This window comes from Diceros bicornis, chromosome 1 (assembly GCF_020826845.1).
Source record: "Diceros bicornis minor isolate mBicDic1 chromosome 1, mDicBic1.mat.cur, whole genome shotgun sequence".
Classification (NCBI taxonomy): Eukaryota; Metazoa; Chordata; class Mammalia; order Perissodactyla; family Rhinocerotidae; genus Diceros; species Diceros bicornis.
Genome location: NC_080740.1, coordinates 78,730,331 through 78,752,095, shown reverse-complemented (window position 1 = coordinate 78,752,095; position 21,765 = coordinate 78,730,331). Strand labels below are relative to the sequence as shown.

Below are 21,765 nucleotides of genomic sequence, written 5' to 3'. Positions count from 1 at the left end.
ATTTTTTTCTTGATAGCCAGATATAATGTACTGACTAAAAGGAACTCCAGTAAATAGCCTTTCATAATGTCGTGGTAAGGCGTGGACAAGGGGGAAGAGAAGCCGTCTACTTCCTATGATTAGGTTTCAGTCTTTTATTTAGCCTGTGCTCTGGACTGTGAACTTATCAAGTGCTTCTCAGTTTTTCCCCCCTCCTTAGGTGGACAGGATATTTAGAGCACGCTGGAGTTGTGTATTTCCCTTCTCCCACTGAAAGGCTAGAGAGGGCTACAGTTGAGCTATTTCCCTTCCCTCAGGTTGGTTAGGCTCTGAGGAAAACTCAATAGTTTAGGCTCTAGTAAATAGTTTCTCTTGAGGGCAAGTGTTGATAAGAAGAACAGAATGCACTGGTCTATTTCAAAAATGATTATTGTTCTCCTCCTCTAATGAAAGCATGAAAGGATTTTTCTCTGATATTCACTGAGAGAATCTGGTCTAATTCCTGGAGGTAAAACTCACATACCCTTTATGACTAGCCCCTACCCCTGAAATTTTTAACTATCACACTGAGCCTCCCGCAATTCATCAATGACAGTTCAGGTTTTCCAAACCGACCACTGGTTCCTGTGATTTCTGCTCATGGGTTTCTGCTCCAGTAAACTGTGATTCTCTGTATTTGTCTACCTGTCTCTTGAATTTTGGGGGCAGTGGCTTGCCCTGTGACTTCACTTCTCTGACAAATCTAAGAAGAGTTGATTTTTCATTTCATTCAGCTCTTTACTTGTTAGATCAGAGTGGCAATTTCAAAGCTCCCTACATGCCAGATTGGAAACCAGAAGTCCATTTTTTTTTCTCTAGTTTACCATTTCCCTCATTTTTAATATCCATCCTGGGCTCAAACAGGCCCCAGGATATGCTTAGAAGCTTCCATAATGATATGCTCCCCCTTGGCACATAGCTCCTCAAATAATCCATGAGTTTGCTTACACTCATCAACATCCTTATGCTAGAGTTGTCTTTTTGTTCTCTTATAACAGAGTTCTTACCATAACTTTTAGCATTGCAAGTTTTTTCCCATATGTCACCAGTACAACTGATTAAATAACAGAAAATCTGGACAAACAATTGGATTATGTAGTATACATACATTCAAATGAATAAGCCTTTTAACTAAATTTGTGCTCATGGCAACACAGAGAATAAAGGCAGTTTGTGGTCTGCTACTTCCTTGATAGTAGATGTACCTTTGCGCATGACAGAAATTTCTCATTTCTTCCACCATGTCTGCATTGTTGCAGGTCCAGGATTTGCTGGTATGCTGGAAGGTCATCACCAATCTCTGATGAGAATCTAGTCTCTTACCTATAATGAGAAACTTTAAGAATTGTCATCCCCTTATATGCCCTCTTCATATTGGCAGAACATATCGGATCTCAGCTGCAGATGACAGAAAGCCCAAATCAAATGATCTTATCCCAAAAGGGAATTTATTGGCTCTTGTGAATGGAAAGCTCCAAGTAATAGAGCTTACCTCAAATATAGCTTGATATTACTAGGACACTCTTCTGACCCAGCTCTCCTCTCTTCTGTGCACTAGCTTTGTTCTTAGACACCTCTTCTTTTGTGTTTCTGTGATGACCGCATCAAATCTAGACCTTCTCTCCCCAACTACATGTCCAGAAGGGAAGAATGAGAGACGCTCTTCCAGGATTTCCAGAAAGGTTTAATTACATTGTTGGTTCTGAACGGTTCTAAATAGGCTGTGGGCCCACCCCTGATCCAATCACTGTTTCTCAGGGAATGCAAGATGCTGGTTAGCTATGGCCCAGGCCACATGATCCACTTGTGAACAAGGAATGGAGTCAACTCCCCTGAAACCTTTGGAAAGAGATTTGGGGATGGTGGATAGCTCAGAGGAGAATCGGGATACAGTTAGTAGAAGATGGATGAATGGATATCAGGCAGCCAAATCAACATATGTTGTCTATCCTAGAAAACTAAAGCTAATTTGTAGTTATTCACATCAGCAGTTCTTGGATAAAAAACTCAAAAGTGAATTTTACTGGTTTGTGATAATTTAAATTTTTTCTCTCAATCATATTTACATGATTATAGTATCAGAATTTTGGTATTTATTCAGTACTTCATTTACTTTGCATTATTATTCCCCACCACTAATAACAATGTTCCACTTATGATACTACAATTAATTTAAGTTACTTTGGGAGGAGATTTTGATACCATGAACTGAAGACTATAACTACAGGTGAAAAATAAATAGCAGGAACCAAAAAGAGAGAAAATCAAGACCATGGTTTCATGAAAATGCTCCCCCCATTGTGTAATAAATTTTAAATGTGATTTGTGATTTATTGGTACCATTGTTTTTAAACACACACAGTTTTCTTCATTTTCCCCCTAGGGTATGTTCTTGGGTGTTACAATAGTTAATGATAATTCATAAATGTTGAATTGCTATGAATTTCATTTGCACATTATTTTGAATACAAAACAATAAATATGAAGTTGCTCTACATGTATACAATTGTTCGCATAAAACAAATTACAGGGTTGATGAAATCAAAAGTAAATTTGACAGGACATGTAGTCTAGAAAAAATAACAACTGTATAATAGTTGGTATGCACAGGCAAAGACTAAAGATATGCCAATGATCAATTATAATTCTGACAAAGAGAGTGAAGAACAATGATCTAAATTAAGGCTTCTTATATTCAATATTACTGACATGATCATAAGTTGCAGAAATGAAAGCGTACAATAGAAACTATATCTGACAAAGGAAGTCCTGAGTAGGGGTCATTAATGTTAAATAAATATTCAACATTCACTTTCCACAATACTGAAAAGCTGGCAGGCTGAATCCCAAAGGCCTCGCAGACCTAACTCTCACAGAAATGTGTCGGTTTTTTTCAGTTATAAAAGCGCTTATTATTAAAGTTTTTTTTCTTTTTTTTTATTGAGACTAACATTGGTTTATAACACCACATATATTTCAGGTGTACATCATTATATTTCGACTTCTGTATACACTACATCATGTTCACCACCCAAATCTAATCACCATCCAATCCATCACCGTACAAATGTCCCCCATTACCACTTTGGCCTTACCCCCAATTAACAAAATATATGGAGCTCAGTAAAAGTACTTTAGTTCTCAGGCCCTGGGGCCATATGAGGAAAAGAACGAAATATGCTGAGATATCAAGTATTGTTTCTGTCTCATCCCACCCCATGGAGAAAAAAGTAAAAATGAAATATGTGCATTTAAAAAAAATTTACTGAGCTCCTAATAAATGTCAGGTGTGGTTTCCAAATGTGGTTTAAAGTTTGAGTTCACAGTACACTGTAATCTCCACCAAGATCTCAGAATGATTCTCTGAATAACTCTCAGTAACAAGACATTAGGTTGACCAAAGAGAGGGAAGGAAACGGAAAAAGGTAGCTTGAGCTCCTTGGGGAAGTCCTCTCTAGATCACCAGAATCCCAGTATATTGTAGTGGAGTGGAAAGAATGTGACATTTGGAGATATGCAGACCTGAATGTGAGTCTTGACACCCACCAAGTACAGACTGTAGACTTTGGTCAACTTGTTGAACTTCTCTGAGCTTGAGTATGATCACCCATAAATGGGTAATCACTCCAACTGCACAGGTTTCCTTAGAGTGAAGACTCTTAATTTCAATTTCAGGGAGATTTCTTCATTGACTTGAAATTATGTGGAAAAAATATACCTGCATATGTATTATTTTGTGTGGATAGCTATTTCATTACTCTTATTGGTATACCATTGTCAAGCAGTACAATAAACTAGCATATTAAATCTTGTATATCTTTAGATTTTATTTTAAAGCGTGTTTTATGTTTATATGTGGTACATCACTATCTATCTCTCTATCTCCAGGAAAGAAAAAGACCATAATTTTACTCTTATTATGCTTTCAAAAAATTCCATGTAACTCTGGGTTTCTGAGTATCAGTTAAGGATTTGGAGCATAGGATTTCCAAGAAACATCTTGCTTTACCTCAGTACCCAAGAGGTTATTTCCACTATGTCTAAAATATCCAGTAAGGACGAGAGGGAAAAGAAACTCTTCCATTTAATTGCTTCTTTGATTTGTATCAGCTGCCTTAGCTTTGTTGCTGATGCCAAGAATAGTTAGAAGAGTTGGAAGGTGAGAGATAACAGAAGAGCGGCTTCCGTGTGGCTTACAAATGCAAAGCAAAGCATCTTTATTGATATTCTTTTTAAAGAGTTCACTGAGGTGCAGCTCACAGTTGTCAATGGAATGGAATATAGAAATCCCTTTGAAAATAAGAGATAGAATTCAAGGTCAATCTCCCACAAGCCAGTATTCCCTCTACCCGCACCGTTTTGGAAATGATAAATCATTTATCTGGGTTTGTTCACTGCATGCTGATGGTATCGCACCTTATCACTGTCTGAAAGAACACTTCACTAGAATATTTTTAGAACAACAATTTATCTTCTCTTGTCCCCTAAGCTAATTTGAACCCCAAAAGTTTCATTGGAAAAAAATTTATAAGTTGCAATGCTTTTGATAAAAATTAAAACTTTCTTAGATCTGTCATTCAAAAGTTAATGAATAGAAGATACATTTAGAGTGGATACATTTTCTCTTAGATGGGCCACTGTGCCTACTCCAATGAAAAATTTCAGAAAATATTCACACCATTCAAGACAAGAAGAAAATTATTATATTATAATAATATATTATATTATTATATAATAATATACAACACATTTTTGGTCATCTTTTCTCCATTTCTTTTATGCTGGATCTCTCAGATAGAAAAACACTGGTATTGAGTCGCTGAAACCACCATAGCACAAGACACCTAAGCCAGAAGTACTCAAACTTTAGCTCCACCTAAATTTCTGATTCAGTAGGTCTGGGGTGAGGCCTGAGAATCTGTATTTCTAACAAGTTCCCAGGTAATGCTAATGCTGCTTGTCTGGGGACCACACTATGACAATCACTGGCTTAAGCCAGAGAAAGATGAATTCATTAGTCATCAGCATTAGGATTTTAAAGTATTACTTCATTGCAGGTTAAGAAATTTCTAAACACATCTGAACTGCAAAAACACTGAATAAATATAGGGAAATCTGTATCATCTCTATGACAAAATCAGCTCAGCAGGCATGATATTTTGAGATTATTAAAATATGCGTGTGCTACAAAATGCAAGATTATATTTTCTGCCAACAGCACTTAAGATACAAACTATGTTCAATTATGGATAAATAAATTATGTTTTCCTGCACACCTAAGTTTTGTGGCCTAAAACATTGTTAAACAGTAAAATGAGGCACATTAAAATTTTTAAGTGTTTACTTGAGCATACATCCATTCAAATCAGGCAGCACCAAACCAAAGGTGGTTAAGAGCATTCCACTGACAGGAGCTTTATAAAAACAGGGGAGGAGTTTTTATAAAGAAGATGTGGCAGCAAAGCAAGGAAATTATTTGATTGGCCATAGCTTAAGCAGTTGCCTTATTTGGGAAAGCCTATTTTGGCTATTTGTGATGTGTTGTTCTGAAGTTCCGTTTTCTCAGATTTGAGTGCATTGACTCTGGCTTAGGTTTTGGTTTGCTTACATAAGTTACCAAGGCATTAGAGCCACCCCAGTCTAATGGCCTCCTTGTTTGATTACTTTAACAACATTACAACTGTTTCATCCATTTTTAGGGGGCAAGGATTTATTGGTGCTTTCCTACTGATGGCTAAGGCAGTGATTTCCTATCTCTGCCAAATTTAATTAATGCGTAAATTTTATATTTGCTTTGTCAAATCTTGATCCAGGTATAAATTTTACATTTTTTATAATTTGAATATTCATATAGTTAGACAAGTTTGAGTGTTTCTGTGACAGTAGAGACCAGAGTACATTTTTCTTCAAAGAATATAAAAGAGGCAAAATGTACCTTGAAGTCAGGGCCAAAAGATAAAGCAACAACAACAACGAGCTCATGTTTACTGGAACCCAGAGGGCTTCGTATCATGATTATGCATAAGCGAGCTGTAGAGGCAGTGGACAGTTCTCCTCTAAAATGAAGTGTCCTAAAGAACAACCAAGAAAAGAGAATGATTCCTAAGGATGTTTAAATTAAAAGCAAGACAAAAAGAAGTGATTAACGTATCTTCCAAAATTACAATTTAATGTTTTGAGTCTTTTAAGCTTGCCTACTCCCAAAATCTAGTATTATTTAAAAGTGCCTAGGAGCCTAAGAACTCAGAGAGAATGAGAACTATAGACCTAGAGTTGAATTGAATGATTTATTTAAACAAAATAAAACAAGAAGGATAAAGCAGCTATCCCTCAACTTTAGTGAGCATTGCTTGTGAAAACTAAAGATCCTTGGACTTTACTCCCAAAGAATCTGATTGACTAATTTGGGAGTAGGCCCAGGAATCTATATTAATAAATGATTATGAAAGGACCAATTGGGAAAACTCCAAAAGAGAGTAATCCTTAGAAGGTTCTTTCCTCCTCTGTGCCTTGCTTCTTACTCTATTGCAATCATTTTCCCACCTAGGATTGCCCAGAAGGACTTACCATTGATCACTAGACTTATACTTAGCTACATATTATTGAAAATAAATGTTATGCTCTATATACACTCCCAGTCTAGTGGACATTCTGTGAATGGAAATGACTAACCGTCAACTTCTTTTTGAATACTCCCTTAAAAATAAGATATTTGAAGAGTTAGGCAGTTCAACATGTCCCCTTCTCTGAAAACCTTGGTATTATGCCCATGAATTTCCCAGTTTTAGCCTGAAAATCTCATGGCCCAGGAACCCCTTAATAACCTGGGAAAACCAGGGTGGTTTGTAATCCCACCCATCATTCTGTGATTGACTGTTCACATTTACATTCCCAGATGCCTATATAGTAGCTGAAGCAATAAAAACAAACAAAAACCCTTCAATCTAGAGTGTTTTTCTTTTTTAATTGCACTCTTGCTTCTCTTCTGCAGATACCCTCACATATTTTTCAGAACAAGAAACAAGACATCAAACAGCCATCAAATCCATGAGTGACTTGAGGGCAAATACAGCATCATATTCAACTTTCTCTCCCCAGTGTCTAGCCTAGTGCCTGACACTGTGAGAAGTATTCGATAAAGTTTTGGTGAATGAAGGAGGTTGGAGGACTTTAAAATATCGTTTTCCAGGCAAGAAAGAAGTCATTTCCTTCTGTGAATATGCTCAGAGTCGGTTCTTCTTACTCTCAACTACCAACAAATGTATTCTGCCAATCTTAAATTACGTTTCAGGTAAATGCCCCATTTGCAAACTAGGCTTGCCCCTCCAAATGCTCTTCATAAAACAGTAGCTCTCAAAATTATCCATCAGAATTGTTGAAGTGCCAAAGAAGAGATCTGTACTCTGTTGTGAAGTTTGCTTTAGGGAAATAAAGAAATGCATATATTTGCACAACCAAAGATTGTGCAAAAAGCCTCGGACATTCATCCGAGGCTTTTTGATGTGTATCAACAAGGATATCAGGAAAATCAGATTAAGTTCAGATGCATTTCTCTTGATTCCTAGGGACAGCTGGGAGGCATTTGACAGCCATTCTGAAAGTGGAAAAGTTTCTTCCTGTAAAAGAGAAAACTATAGGACCAAATCCCAAGCTGGGAAACCAAAGAGAACACTCTAAAGCTTTCTAGAGATTTTTCAATGAAGGAGTTTAGGAAGAAATTCTGACTCTTATTTGAAACATGTATCACAGAAACATCAGCAACAATTCAGAAATCAGTAAATTCACTATCACAACCCCATATCAATTAAAGTTATGAAGACTCCCAAATATCCAGGAGTGTGTGTACACATATCTATGCTTAGGTCTGGGAAGAAAATATAATAGGACTTTGAAGAAGATACAGATCCCATTCCTGTACAAAGAACAAGTGTCTTGATAGCTGGCAGCTCACTGGTATAGCTGATTTGAAAACTCTATATATAAATGACTCTTCTCCCCAAATCTTAATCTTCACCCTTGTACCAACTATACAAACGCCTTTACACATTTCAGTCACTCATTAATAATGATGAAAAGCCCCTGGAAAACATCCTTTGAGCCATAGACTTTCAACATGGTCTTTCAATATTCTGTTGCTCCTGACTCCAGCACTCATATTTTCCCTTCACCTCTGCCTGAAACATCAAGTTCAAGGCTTCTCCTCTCCCTCCCACGTACGCCCATCACTTTGAAGCCTTTCCTTCAGCATCTTAGCTCCTCTTCCTCTGTCAAACAGACTGATGAAAGACAGGAGCACATGGCTTTTACAAAGTCTTTTCACTTACACAGCATAGGATGATGTAGCCCAGTCAAATTTTTCCAAAGGATTCAATAGGCACTGAGAATATTTCTGCTATTTCTTCCATTTCACACCCCATCTCTCTGTGCTGACAGCTGGTTTTGACAGTATGTTCCATTCTGATGTCACCTCAGGCATATAAGTTAGGTCAAAGCTTTAACAAGAATGATTCAATCCGGATGAAGAGGAAACATATTGCTAATAAAATTCTGGGTGTATTTTCTTGATAACAGCCTGATGGAGTCATTAATTTTTAAGCCCAAACAATTATTTTAATAGTGCCTTCTACCATTAAGAGCTTTGCATTTGTTTTGTTTTATTTTGCTTTGGGGGGGGCGGATTTTGTTTTTGTTTTGTTTTGCTTTTGGTCTTAGCAATCGATAATGAGTTTTGTGATTTCCTCGGAGGAGAATAGCACTATCCACCAGCATTGCTCCACAGATTATCTTTGAAGTTTCTTTTGCAAAATATGTCATTTGACTCTCTTGGGTATTCCCAAGATAAAGCAGTTTTGGTTAAAAATTAATAAATAGTAAAGTTTATATACAGTCTGCGAAAGACACTGTACTTGCACATATTAGATATTTAGCAGTAAGTCAATGATTCCTTATTGTTAGAACTATAAAATCATCACAGAATAAGAAACAATCTTAGTTGCAGTACATCTTATATAGATTATAGGCTTGTGTGAGTCATGAATTTTTATAGATTTAGGCATGAAATCTTTTATGGTTTCATGCCAACTGGTTTAGGAAAACAGAAAATGTCAGGTCACACAAAGAAGTGACTGCCATGCATGAAAGGAGGTATGGAATTTTCAAGTCTGTACGTCTACTCCTTCCCATTCACCCTCTACTCTGGCTCAAATTCGTCTATACCCTCCTGGGTCAAGATGATAAGTGACAAAGACTCTGTCCTTGACCAAACTCTCATCAGGTTCCTCGGAGCTCTTTTTGACTAGGTCCTGTCCTTGGGCATGGCCTTAAGAGCTCAATTTTAGCAAGAATCTTGTCAAGTCAGATTAGCCAGAATCCTACACCCCTGACATCTGATCACTCTTCTCATCCCCCACCACCCCCAGGTGATGTCTGATCACCCTGGCTTGCCTTTAGCAAGAATCCTATCAGGTCAGTTTAGCCAGAATCCTTCCTTATCCTGATGTTTGTTCTTAGTAATTTTCCACCCTGCTTCTTGGCTATAAATTTGCATTTTTCTTTGTCGTATTCAGAGTGGAGCCCATCTCTTTCCCCTACTGCAAAACCCCATTGCAGTAGTCCCTACATCTTTCATAGGAGTCTTTAATAAAGTCTCTTACTGTTCTTTAACAAGTGCCACAAATAATGATTTCTTTAACAAAAGACACTCAAAAGATATTTTAGGAAGCAATGATTATTTTGTTAACTTAATGCTACATCAAAGTGTGGAGTTTATTCATCTGTGAAAAAAGTATGCTGATCTCCCTGGGCATATTTTTGTTTTCTAAGGAGAAAATGCAGTCCTATCAAGAAAAACAGACCTGGAAAAAGAGAGCAACATACCTCTGTAACGTGTCTACTGAGGAAATGCTAGAAGAAGAAAAGGCAGAACGGCAAACTTAGAGGCGGAAAGATGGAAGTTCATGATCTCAAGGACAGAGAAGTTTCTCTTGCCCAAGCAGATACTCTGGGTGATCAGTAGCACTTGTGGTATTATGTGGAAATGATGCTACTTTAGAAAGCAAGGGCTGTTATTGAAGTTAGGTGACATCTCTGTCATCATCTAATTTGATTAGAGACTATAGAGTTTTGAAAGGCTGTTTTAATTTTTTTTATTCTCTTTCACAAATGAACAATGACAGAATTACGTGGGTTGGGAGGGAGAGAGATTTGTAGGTTTGGGGAGTGAGGGTTAAGGATTGGGGGCAAGTTTTTTTGTTTTTTTTAACAAAAAACAAAATCACATCGAAAAGTAGTGGAGATAGGGCCAGCCCAGTGGTGTGGTGATTAAGTTCGTGCACTCTGCTTCAGCAGCCTGGGTTTGTAGGTTCGGATCCCGGGCGCAGACCTACACACTGCTCATCAAACCATGCTATGGCGGCGCCCCACATACAAACTAGAGGAAGACTGGAACTGATGTTAGCTCAGGGACAATCTTCCTCAAACAAAAGAGGAGGATTGGCAACAGATGTTAGCTCAGAGCCAATCTTCCTCACCTCCCCCCCCGCCAAAAAAAGTAATGGACCACATCGCTATTGAGTTCACAGCTACTTTTTCACATTGTATTCCTTGCCTTGAATTAGATTTGGGGGGAGCTCTTCATTTAATTTTAAATAATATTTGGATTTCAAAAGTGAGATCATATTCCTCAGCTGGAGTCAGCTCTTGTGGAGGGGCGAGATTAAAGCTCAGATCATTGAGGACAGAGCATTCAGCCCTTGGGTCTCCCACTGTCTGCTGCTATTCTGAGTTGCTAAGGACACATTAAAGGAATATTTATCCTGCACATGTTTTGGAGGTCTATTTTCCCTCTATTCCCTCCTTACCAAGAAGAAGCTTTGATTAAGTTTCATTAATTGGCCCTTACCAAAGCCAATAATCAGAGGCAACGTTACTGTTGACTCACCACAGCTATTCCAGCCTGAGCTTCTGCCAATATTTTCCCACTTGAGCTGTTTTACTATATCTAATGTTAATTTCATTGGGTTTTCTGGGTCATTTTAGGGAGTAAGAAAGGGAAATAGATGTTAGGAAATATTCCCATACACTACAAAAGTTCTTTATAGAGTGACAATTTGCTTACATATATATATATATATGTTTACGTACATATATAAGCATATATATGTATGTATGAATATGTGCGTGTGTATATATGTGTCTCATTCAAAAAAGTCATGTATTATTAAAATAATCTTTTATATTACAAAAAATTTTATGCATTATAACTTTTAAATGGTCATTTGCTGATTTTTTAAAGGCTTTTCTAAGTCCCCTATAATCTCTCTTTCATTAGGGAACATAAAAGACGTCATGGTCCTTGATCTGGAGTTGAGTAGACAAAATATACACATATAAAACAACTGAAGTACAATAAAATCAAGTTCAAGTTTCTATGATACAGAGAACCTAAGTGTACATAATCTTATTCCATAATGACCCTCCACTTTTTCGAAGTCATTATAGAAAAAGATTTGACTTGGCTGTCCAGAGGGGAGTCTAAGTGAGAGATACCATGTGTGCAAGGGCACAGAGGAGGATAGAAGTGTGATGTGCACATTTTAATATATTATTATACACAAGAGCAGCGGCCTGGTGAAGAAATAGTAAGAGAGAAAGTTCAGATGGGAGGAGAATATCTATATCCATATACTAAACATATCAAAACTAAAAATTAAATGGACATCTTTTCATAAATTCTACCCAATTTAGAAGCATGGGGATCAGTTTGTCATTTGTTTGTAAAATTTTCTGGTTTTTTGCATGTAGAATTTACCATTTCCAATTGTGATTTTTTTCCTATGTCTTCATTTAACTGAATCTATGCCAGCTGTCCCCAAAGCAAAGAGTGTGGTATATTCTTTTTCCTTTATTTTAATTGGTTGTCTGACGGCTAAAATAACACTTTCATTTCTAAGGAAATGAAAGAGTAAAGTTGTCCATTCTTGCTCTGATCCCATAGTCAAAAGCACTTGGAGTTTATACAAGGTCCAGACAGTTCAGCCCCAATCAGAGCAGGCTATTTTCCTTTTCCACTTCTGACAGTGAAGGACCTGCTGCCAGGTTATCACTTCCAGAAAACATGTATGCCAGAAAAACCTGCAGAGAGAGACTTCTTTTTTTTTCTTTCTGAATTGTTAGTTGGTCTCTCAGCACATTTTGAACGTAACCTTTTTAATCCCTGCATTTGCAATTAGAGATTAAAGTTCCATTCCAAGAGCCATTCGGCAGATGGCATAGCATGAAAAAACTGGAGGTAGTTTAAAATTGTATTTATACAGAACAGATGAATTTGCCAGGCTGTTTCTTCCTGAGCTTATACATTCGGTTGCGAAAATTGATTGTTTAAGATGTAAATTTCATTTGCTGGGATTTAGCATTTTTATAGGATTTTAAAGCATCAATTAATCCATCTCTTTTGTTCAGCACAGTTGCTTTACATATGGAAGTAAAATCTATATTTAAAGAAACTGCTTCTTAAGAAGATTAAGTCAGCTGTGCAAGGGTCACCAAGGTAGGCTGAGAAAGGGCACGTGATAATGGAATGGACAGGCCACTGAACCAATGCATCTATTAAGTGGAAACCTCATCATATCTTAGGCCATTTAGGCAATTTGATTCTTAATTAAGATTTTTCCTTTAGCTTCCTCCAAGAGCATTTTTTAAAATCCTTATAGATTTTAAATGTTTATTGACATTTAATAGATTCAGAAAAGTACACAAATCGTAAACATTATAGCTTAAGGAATTTTTTTAAAGTGAGCATACCCATGTAAACACCTCCCAGATCAAGAAATTAAAAAATTACTCATACCGCCAAAGCCTGCCCTGTGCTCCTTTCCATTATTTCCTCCCCCAACATAACCACTATTCTAATTCCAGCACCAAAGACTAGTTTACATCTTACTGAAATCTATGTAAGTAGACTCATGCAGTATTTACTATTTTGTGTCTGGCTTCATTCACACAACATTCTGTTTGAGATTCATCCATTCTGCCAGAGGTAGGGGTATTTGTTCATTGTCATTGTTGTACGTAAGTATATTTTATAAACATACCATAATTTATCCATTTTACTATTGATGAACTTTGGGGATTTTTCTAGTTTGAGGCAGTTACAAATAGTGCTTCTATGATCATTTTTATACATGTCTTTTGGTGAACATCTGCATGCATTTCGGATAGGATTAGACCTATTTCTAGAATTGGTCACACTTTTCCAAAATAACCACATCCAGCAGCAGTCTATGAGGGTTTCAGTTGCTCCACACCCTTGACAGCACTGGACATCGTCAGTCTTTTTCACTTCATCTGTCTGGTGGGTATGTAGTGGCTTTGTATTCTAATTTTATTTTGCACTCCCCTGATAACTAATAAAATTGAGCACACTTCCATATTTATTGGTCATTTGTGACGTGTCTGTTGAAGTCATTTGGCCATTATTTGATTGATTCATCTTTTTCTCTTTTTTTTTATGCTAGACGCAATTCTCTTGTGAGATTGCAAATAATTTCTATCCTGTGGCATTCTTTTTCACACTCTTGGGTCCTTAAGAGGTTCTTAATTTTAAAGAAATTCAATTCATCAATAATTTTTTTCTGTATGCCTAGTGCTTTTTTATGTTTTGTTTATGAAATCATTGCCTCTCTTAAGTTCACAAAGTGAACTATGCCATCTTCTAGAATCTCTATTGTTTTATCTTTCAAATTGGGTCAACAATCCAAATTTATTTTTCTATATGGTGTCAATAGGGATTAAAATCATTATTTTCCTTTTAGATATACTATGATCCAGCATCTTTTATTGGAAAGACCACCCTTACCCCTTACCCTCAATGCACTGCAGTGACATCTTTTTCATAAATCAATTGATCCTATATATGTGAGTCTATTTCTGTACTCTATCCTGTTTGGCTATCCTTGTGTCAATACCACACCATTTAATTATGTAGCTTTGTAAATCTCAATATCTGTGGAATAAGCCCTTCAATTTTGTTCTCATTCAATAATTCCTCAGCTATTTTAGTCCTTTGCATTTCCATATACATTTAAGAATCACTTATGAATTTCCACAAGAAAATATAACTTGCAGGGATTTTGACTGAAATTGTATTGCAAATAGATTATTTTGGTGAGACTTGACATCTTTGCAATACTGAGTCTTTTATTCTGTTAATATGGTATGTCCCTCAATTTATTGATGTCTTTAATTTCTCTCAATAATGTTTTGTTATTTTCTGTGTAGAGTAAATATACATCATTTAATAGGTTTACTGCTAGTTATTTGCTTTGTTTTGCTATTATATAAGGTATAGCCATAAAAAAAAATTTGAGATATATGGGATAGTACAAAAAGGTGTAGCATATATGTAGATTTCTGAAAGAAGAAGAGAGAATTGAGTAAGATAGAAGCAATCTTCAAATATATAATGGTCAGGAATTTTCCAAATCTGCTGAAATAGATCAATGAACAGATCTAGGAAGTTTTTCTCTAAACTCCCAGAAGTATAAATTTTAAAAATAAAAAAACAAAACACACATACACACATCTAGGTTCATGAGAGTGTAACAAAAGATAAAGAGAATAACTTAAAAATAGCTAGGAAAAATACACATTACTTTCAAAGGTAGAACAACAAGAGTGATGAATAGATATTTAGCACAAAAGATGGAAGCCAGAAGACACAAATTGGTATCTTTAAAGTACTGAAAGGAAATAACCTCCAACCTTAAAAATCAAAAGTGAAGAAAATAATATCATCAGAAAAAAAAAGGAATTTATTGTCAGCAGAGTCACACTAAAAGAAAAATTTAGGGGAGTTCTTCAGCAGAAGGCAAAAGATCCTTTATAAAAGTATGAAAATTCAGTAAGTAATAAAGAGCAATGAAAAGTAAATATGTAGGTAAATCTCAATGTATATTGACTTACAAAACAATAAATATAATTGGAACCAAAATAGACGACAATTATATAAAATATTGGAGAGGAGTAAACGGATTTGAAGAGTTCGAACATCCTTGCATTGCCCGGGTAGTGGCAAAAGGATTAACTTACGGTAGAATTTAATAGTTCAAACATGGTAGTATAATCTTTAAAAAATAATAAAATATAACTAAAAAACTAATGGTGGGTGAAAATGGAATAAAATATGGTTGGTTACTTCTAAAGAATATAAGAAAGGAGAAAAAAAGAACAAAGAACAGATAGGGCCGTTAGAAAACAAAAAATAAGGTAGTAGATGAACCCAAAGACATTAATAATCACATTAAATGTAGGTGGACTAAATCATTCAAGTAAAAAATATTGTCAGTCTGGATAAAAAACAAGCCCTGGCTATATTCACATAAACTTTCTGAGTGTTGGTTTTCATCCATAAAGAGGAATAATAATTCATGTAATTAAATGATACTTTAATGTGAAAATCATTTGTAATTGAAATGCAAAATGAAAACAAGAGATAAAACCAGTTATGATACCAAAGGAATACAAAAACACTCCAGACATATTTATAGTAAAAAGGATCAGAATTGAAGACTAGAATTGACATATACTAATCTGTTCCACACGTAAGAGCAAGCCTTTTGTGGGTCCTGAGAAGCTATTTTTCAATGGGTTTTTATTTACTCAAAACATACCTAACTAAAGCGAAATAAGCCAGACAGAGAAAGGCAAACACCACATGATTTCACTCATATGTGGAAGATAAACAAACACAGGGACAAAGAGAAGAAATTAGTGGTTACCAGAGGCGAAGGAGATTGAGGGGTGGGCAAAAGGGGTAAAGCGGCACATATATATGGTGACAGATAAAAATTAGACTATTAGTGGTGAGCACAATGCAGTCTATACAGAATACTGATAAATAATAATGTACACCTGAAATTTCACAATGTTATAAACCATTATGACCTCAATAAAATAATAAAAAAACAACAAAAAAACCATACCTAACTAAAATATGATCTATGTAAAAAGGAAATAGAAAATATGAATACACTATGACAAATAAAGAGATTAAACTAGTAATAAAAAAAACCCACAAAGAAAAGCCCAGGTGCAGATGATTTTATTGGTGAAGTCTACAAAACATTTAAACAATCAAAAAGACATCATAAGATAACTACAGATGAATATCTCTTATGAATACAGACACAAATCTTCAACAGACTACCAGCATACCAAATCCGACAACATGAAAAAAGATTATACACCAAGACCTATTGGGATTTATCCCAGGAATGCAAGGTTGGTTTAATATGCAAAAATCAATTAATGTAACAGACCATATCAATAAATAAAAGTAAAAACCAAAAGCTACATAATCATCACTAAATTGCAGAAAAAAAAATTTGACAAAATCTAACACCTTTTCATGATAAAAATACTCAACAATCTAGGAATAGAGGGAAACTCACTTAACATGATAAAGGGCAACTATGAAAAACCCACAGCTAATATCAACTTAATTATGAAAGACTGTACGCTTTTCTGTAAAGATTAGGAACAAGACAAGGATGTCTATTCTCTTTACTTCTATTAAACATTATACTGGGAGGTGTAGCCAGGGCATTAAGACAAGAAAATGAAATAAAAGGCATCTAGATTGGAAAAGAAGAAATAAAACACACTCTATTCACAGATGACATGGTCTTGCACACAGAAATTTCTAAGGAATTTACTATTACAACTAATAAATGAGTTCATCAAGGTTATAAGATACAAGATTAATATAAAAAATCAGTCATATTCCTAAACTCTAGCAATGAACAATTCAAAAGTGAAATTAAGAAAACAATTCAACTTAAAATAGCATCAAAAAGAATAAAGTGGTACTTAGAAACAAATTTAACAAAAGAGGTGTAAGACTTATACTTTGAAAACTACAAAACATTGTTGAAAGAAATTAAAGAAGCTCTAAATGAATGGAAAGACATCCCACAATCATGGTTCCGAAGGCTTAACATTGTTAAGATGGCAAGACTTTCAAAACTGATCTACAGATTCAATGCAACCTCTATGGAATCTCAACTAGCTTCTTTGTAGAAATTGACAAGCTGATCCTAAAATTCATATGGGAACTCAAGAGACTTAAAATGGCCAAAATCTTGAAAATAAAAAGCAAAGTTGGAGGACTTATACTTCCTGATTTTAAAAGTTACTAAAAAGCAGCTATAATCAAGACAGTATGGTACTGGCATAGGATAGACATACAGATCAAAGGAATAGAACTCAGTGTACAGAAATAAGCTCTGGATTGGGTAGAGGTTTCTTAGGCATGACACTAAGCACAAACAACAACAAAAAAAACCAGATAGATTGACTTCATCAAAATTAAAAATATTAGTGCTTCAAAGAACACTATTAGGAAAGTGAAAACACAACCCACAGAATAGGAAAACATTTTTGCGTATCGTATATCTGACAAGGTACTTGTATCTAGAATATATAAAGAACTCTTACAACTCAATAACAAAAGGATAAATAACCCAATGACAAAATGGGCAAAAGATTGAATGGACATTTCTCCAAAGAAGATAGACAAATGACAAACGAGTACATGAAAAGATGCTCAATGCCATTAGTTATTAGGGAAATGCAAATTAAAACCACAATGAAATACCACTTCACACCCACTTGTATGGCTAGAACCAAAAAGTCAGATAACAGGAGTTTGTAAGGACATAGAGAAATTGAAAGCCTCATAAATTGCTTATAGGAATATAAAATAGTGCAGCTGCTTTGGAAAATAGTTTGGCAATTCCTCAAAAAGTTAAACCTAGAATTACTATTTTACCAAGCAATTTCACACCTAGGTTTATACCAAAGAGAAATAAACATATACATCCATACAAAAACTTATATTCAAATGCAGCATTATTGATAATAGCCAAAATGCAGAAACAACCTAAATGTTCATTAATATGTGGTATAATATGTGGTATATGTAAATATGATATATACATGAAATGAAATATTATTCAGCAATAAAAAGGAATGAAATACTGACACATGCTTCAACATGGATTAACCTTGAAAACATTATGCTAAGTGAAAGAATACAGTCACAAAAGACCTCATATTATTTGATTCTATTTTTAGGAAATCTCTAGAATAGGCAATCTATAGAGACAGAAAGTAACTGAGTGATTGCCTAGGGATGAGGGGAGGTGTGGGGATTGAAGAGTGATAGCTAAAGGGCATAGGGCTTCTTTTTGGGGTAATGAAAATGTTCTAACATGGTGGTGATGCTTGCACAACTCGGTGAATATACTAAAAACCAGTGAATTGTATAGTTTAAGTGAGTAAATTGTATGGTATGTAAATTATATCTTAATAAAGCTCTTACCCTCCTCCCCTAAAAAGCTATATATATTCAGCAGTAGTACTAGGTACTATAAGGACTTAAAATATATTAATCCCTGATTTTGATAAATATAATAAAATCTATAGAAAGAAAACATAGATATATTTTTAAGTAAAATTTAAAAAATTTTAACTCTACACCAACAAATACATATTTGCCTCATTTTTTAGATCATAAATTTCAGTGGTCTTTAAAATCTTAATATATCTAAAAGGATATATCTTAAAACAAAGTATAATTTAATGTAGGTTACTATTCCTCATAAGAACTATGAGTTATACTCCCTCAGTAACTTAGAATCAAGTAAATGCTGAGGAATGTAATGGAAAATAATTTGTATTATACAGGTCTAATCTCATTGTGAATTCATGCAAGAAGTCCCATACTACTGAGGTTTGAAACGGTCAGAGAAGCTTTTGTCAAAATTTGTGCTCAAAGTAGTCTTTAAAAAATGGGCAATGTACAGATTGGGGGAAAAAGCAAGAAAGAACTTTTCAGGCACTTTTTATGGAATTTCTGCAGATGTCTTATAGATTCATTCCCTTTTGCTTCTATTTCCATGCCCTTGCTTTTAAACATATTGGACACACACATCTGCTGCATACAATCATCTAATTAAAGAATGAGGTCCATATCTTTTCCTTTTATAAGTCACGCATATTACCAATACAAATACTTTACACCATTCAAGATAAAATGGGTAAAAATAGAGCATTTTTAAAATAAAAGATGAGGGAATTACAATGATTCTCTCACAGTCTGTTTTCTTATTCATACATGAGCAACAATTGTATTTATAGGAAATCTAAATTCCTACAGTGATTTTATATAATTTATTTCATCCTCCTCAAATATTACATCACCAGCAGCACAGCTAATTTCACAAAACAATATAGGATAAGCCTAGGCATTATTTTCTTTAAAAACTAGACAAAATAGTGTAATTGTTAAGAGCTCAGGCTGATTTCAAAGCCAAAACTTTGTCATTACTACTTGTAAGACCTCATGCATGCTTCCTAATCTCTCAGTCTCAAATTCCTCACCTTAAAGTGAGAATAATAACAATATCTAGCTGTGGGAAAATGAATTTGTTTTCATGGTCCTCATATAAACTTAGTATCAGAATCACCCAGATAAAAGACCAGAGTCGAAGTAGACTTTAGGGAAATGGATTTATATAGTTCAAGAAAACTGGATGAAGCTATAAATCTACTTTCTGCTTCCAGATAAGGATATAGATTCAATATTACTAAGTTTGGTTTCAGAATCATGAGTGTCTCATTATTGTAAAGATTCCCTCAAAAGGGAACATTGTTTGTGCAACTTTCTGAATGGTGACACAAAAATGAGGGTGGTGCAGCTAAGATGATATTCTCAGGTCTGGCAAGATTCTATCTTGTCAGTAGATTTGGGTGATCTCCTGTTAGGGACTCTGGGACACATGGGAAGCTATGCTAAGATATGCTGAAACTGGTCCTGCTGTCTCTCAGCATCCACCCCTCTTACACAAACAGTTTGCATCCTTGACTAATTAACTCAGGATTACAATCTAACCTACAGAGGATGTTTGTGTAAGTGCCAGCCTCTTCCCAGAATCTGTAACCTCATAGGCTGTTGTGCACAGACAACCATATAATGCATTTAAAGGGCTTAGCAGGATGCCTGTTATAGAGTGAAGCCCTAAATAAACACTAGTTAGGACTATGATGAAGGTGATGACGTTGATTACGAAATGAACAGATGCATAGATGATGTCGGCATTCTATTTTGGTGGATGATCAATAAGATAGGAGTGGGGGGATGCTTCCTTTACTCCTCTAAAAGCTATTGGCATGAAAGAATAGGGATTTTAGTCAGTTCTTGGAGAATCTTGCTTCTCCTCATTTTGTGAGAATTTTAAAGTAAGATCGTTAAAGGCAATGAGGTGGTCCAGAGAGTACATCAAGGAACACGTTTTTTCTTTTGTCTTTAAACTAAAAATGGAGTGATGGATCTTAAATTAAGTTGGAATCTGACATTCCAAATGTGGTCATTTTTGTGATTCAGAGGGATTCTGTGCTCAATGTTTAATACAACAATGGTTCACTCAGTAGACAACCCTGTAAGATCATCCAGAAGACGCAGATACAAGATCTAAAGGCTCTTCAGAGTGAAAGTAACACATAGGGAAGAATTACCATAGCCTCTGCCCCTGTCTGTTAATTAAAGCTCTGCCATTACCAGCTCTGTGGCCTAAGGCAAAATACTTAACCTCTCTAAATCTCATTACACTCACTTGTAAAATGGGGAAAGTAGAAGCTACCTCATAAGTTGTGTGGGTATTATTATTATCATTTCACCATTATAAGCATTATAAAAATGTCTTAATTAAAAAGGACAGAAGAAAAGGAAGCCAAGATTTTTCAGAATCCAAGCCATTGTATCCATCTTCCTTTCTAGCTTCATCTATAAAATAGCTCTCAACTCTTCCTACATTTCAGATACATCAAAATACTAATTGCTCTTAATTACACCCTAATTCATTCCTTCTCAAATATGACTTAGGCACCTACTATCTTTCAGACCCCTGAAATACAACAATGAAACAACCTAGACACCATCCTCAGGAAATTTACAATCTGGTTAAAGACTATTATTATGCCATTATTGACACTGCTCCCCTAATCTACACATAAGTCTCTACTACCATGTTCATTCAGGAAACACTTTCCAACACACTCCAACAGACTGGATCTATCTGCCCTCCTTCTCTTGCTACATTTTTTTTTTCAACCTTGAATACAACACTTAAAATACTGGGTCATACAGAACAGTTAGTTGTATATATAGTAAATTCCATAATGCAAAGGATATGTATCCTTTTTATATAGGGTCTTATTTCTGTGTATCCAACAGCACTAGTAAGCTATATCTATCAGCAGACATTACACATAAATAAATACACATGAACACAAATAATAATACCTATATTCCTTTGGCATCTTATATTTTCACAACACTTTCTCACACATCTCTTCTTTTAACCTCATAATAATTTCTAAAATGCATTAATGTGAAAGAAAAGAAGACTGCTTTAATGAGTTGCCAAAAGTCACCAACAGACAGATCCGAGGAGTCTAGAATATAGGACTTCCAACTCTCGTTCCAGTGATTTCTCTACCATGATCCCATTGCCTTCTAAGAGCAACCTTACAATCTGTCAATTTTCAGATGGGCTTTGAAGAAACATTTAGGCAGAAGATTGGAAGTTAGAAATGAGAAGTATCAAGAAAGTGAAAGATTTACTACCTTCTTGAAAAGGATGAAAAGCTATTGTTAGCAAACGACAAGCCTAAATTCAAAATGCAATT

General features: G+C 35.3%; 1 long non-coding RNA gene across 2 annotated transcripts in view; it reads right to left on the bottom strand.

The window, feature by feature from the left end:
- LOC131408595 (uncharacterized) overlaps positions 1-21,765 on the bottom strand; it is a 161,017-nt gene that overhangs the window by 73,232 nt on the left and 66,020 nt on the right. For both annotated transcript variants that reach the window (XR_009220794.1, XR_009220793.1), the window contains exon 2: positions 5,954-6,089. This is a non-coding gene — a long non-coding RNA (uncharacterized LOC131408595). The remainder of the gene's footprint in view (positions 1-5,953; positions 6,090-21,765) is intronic.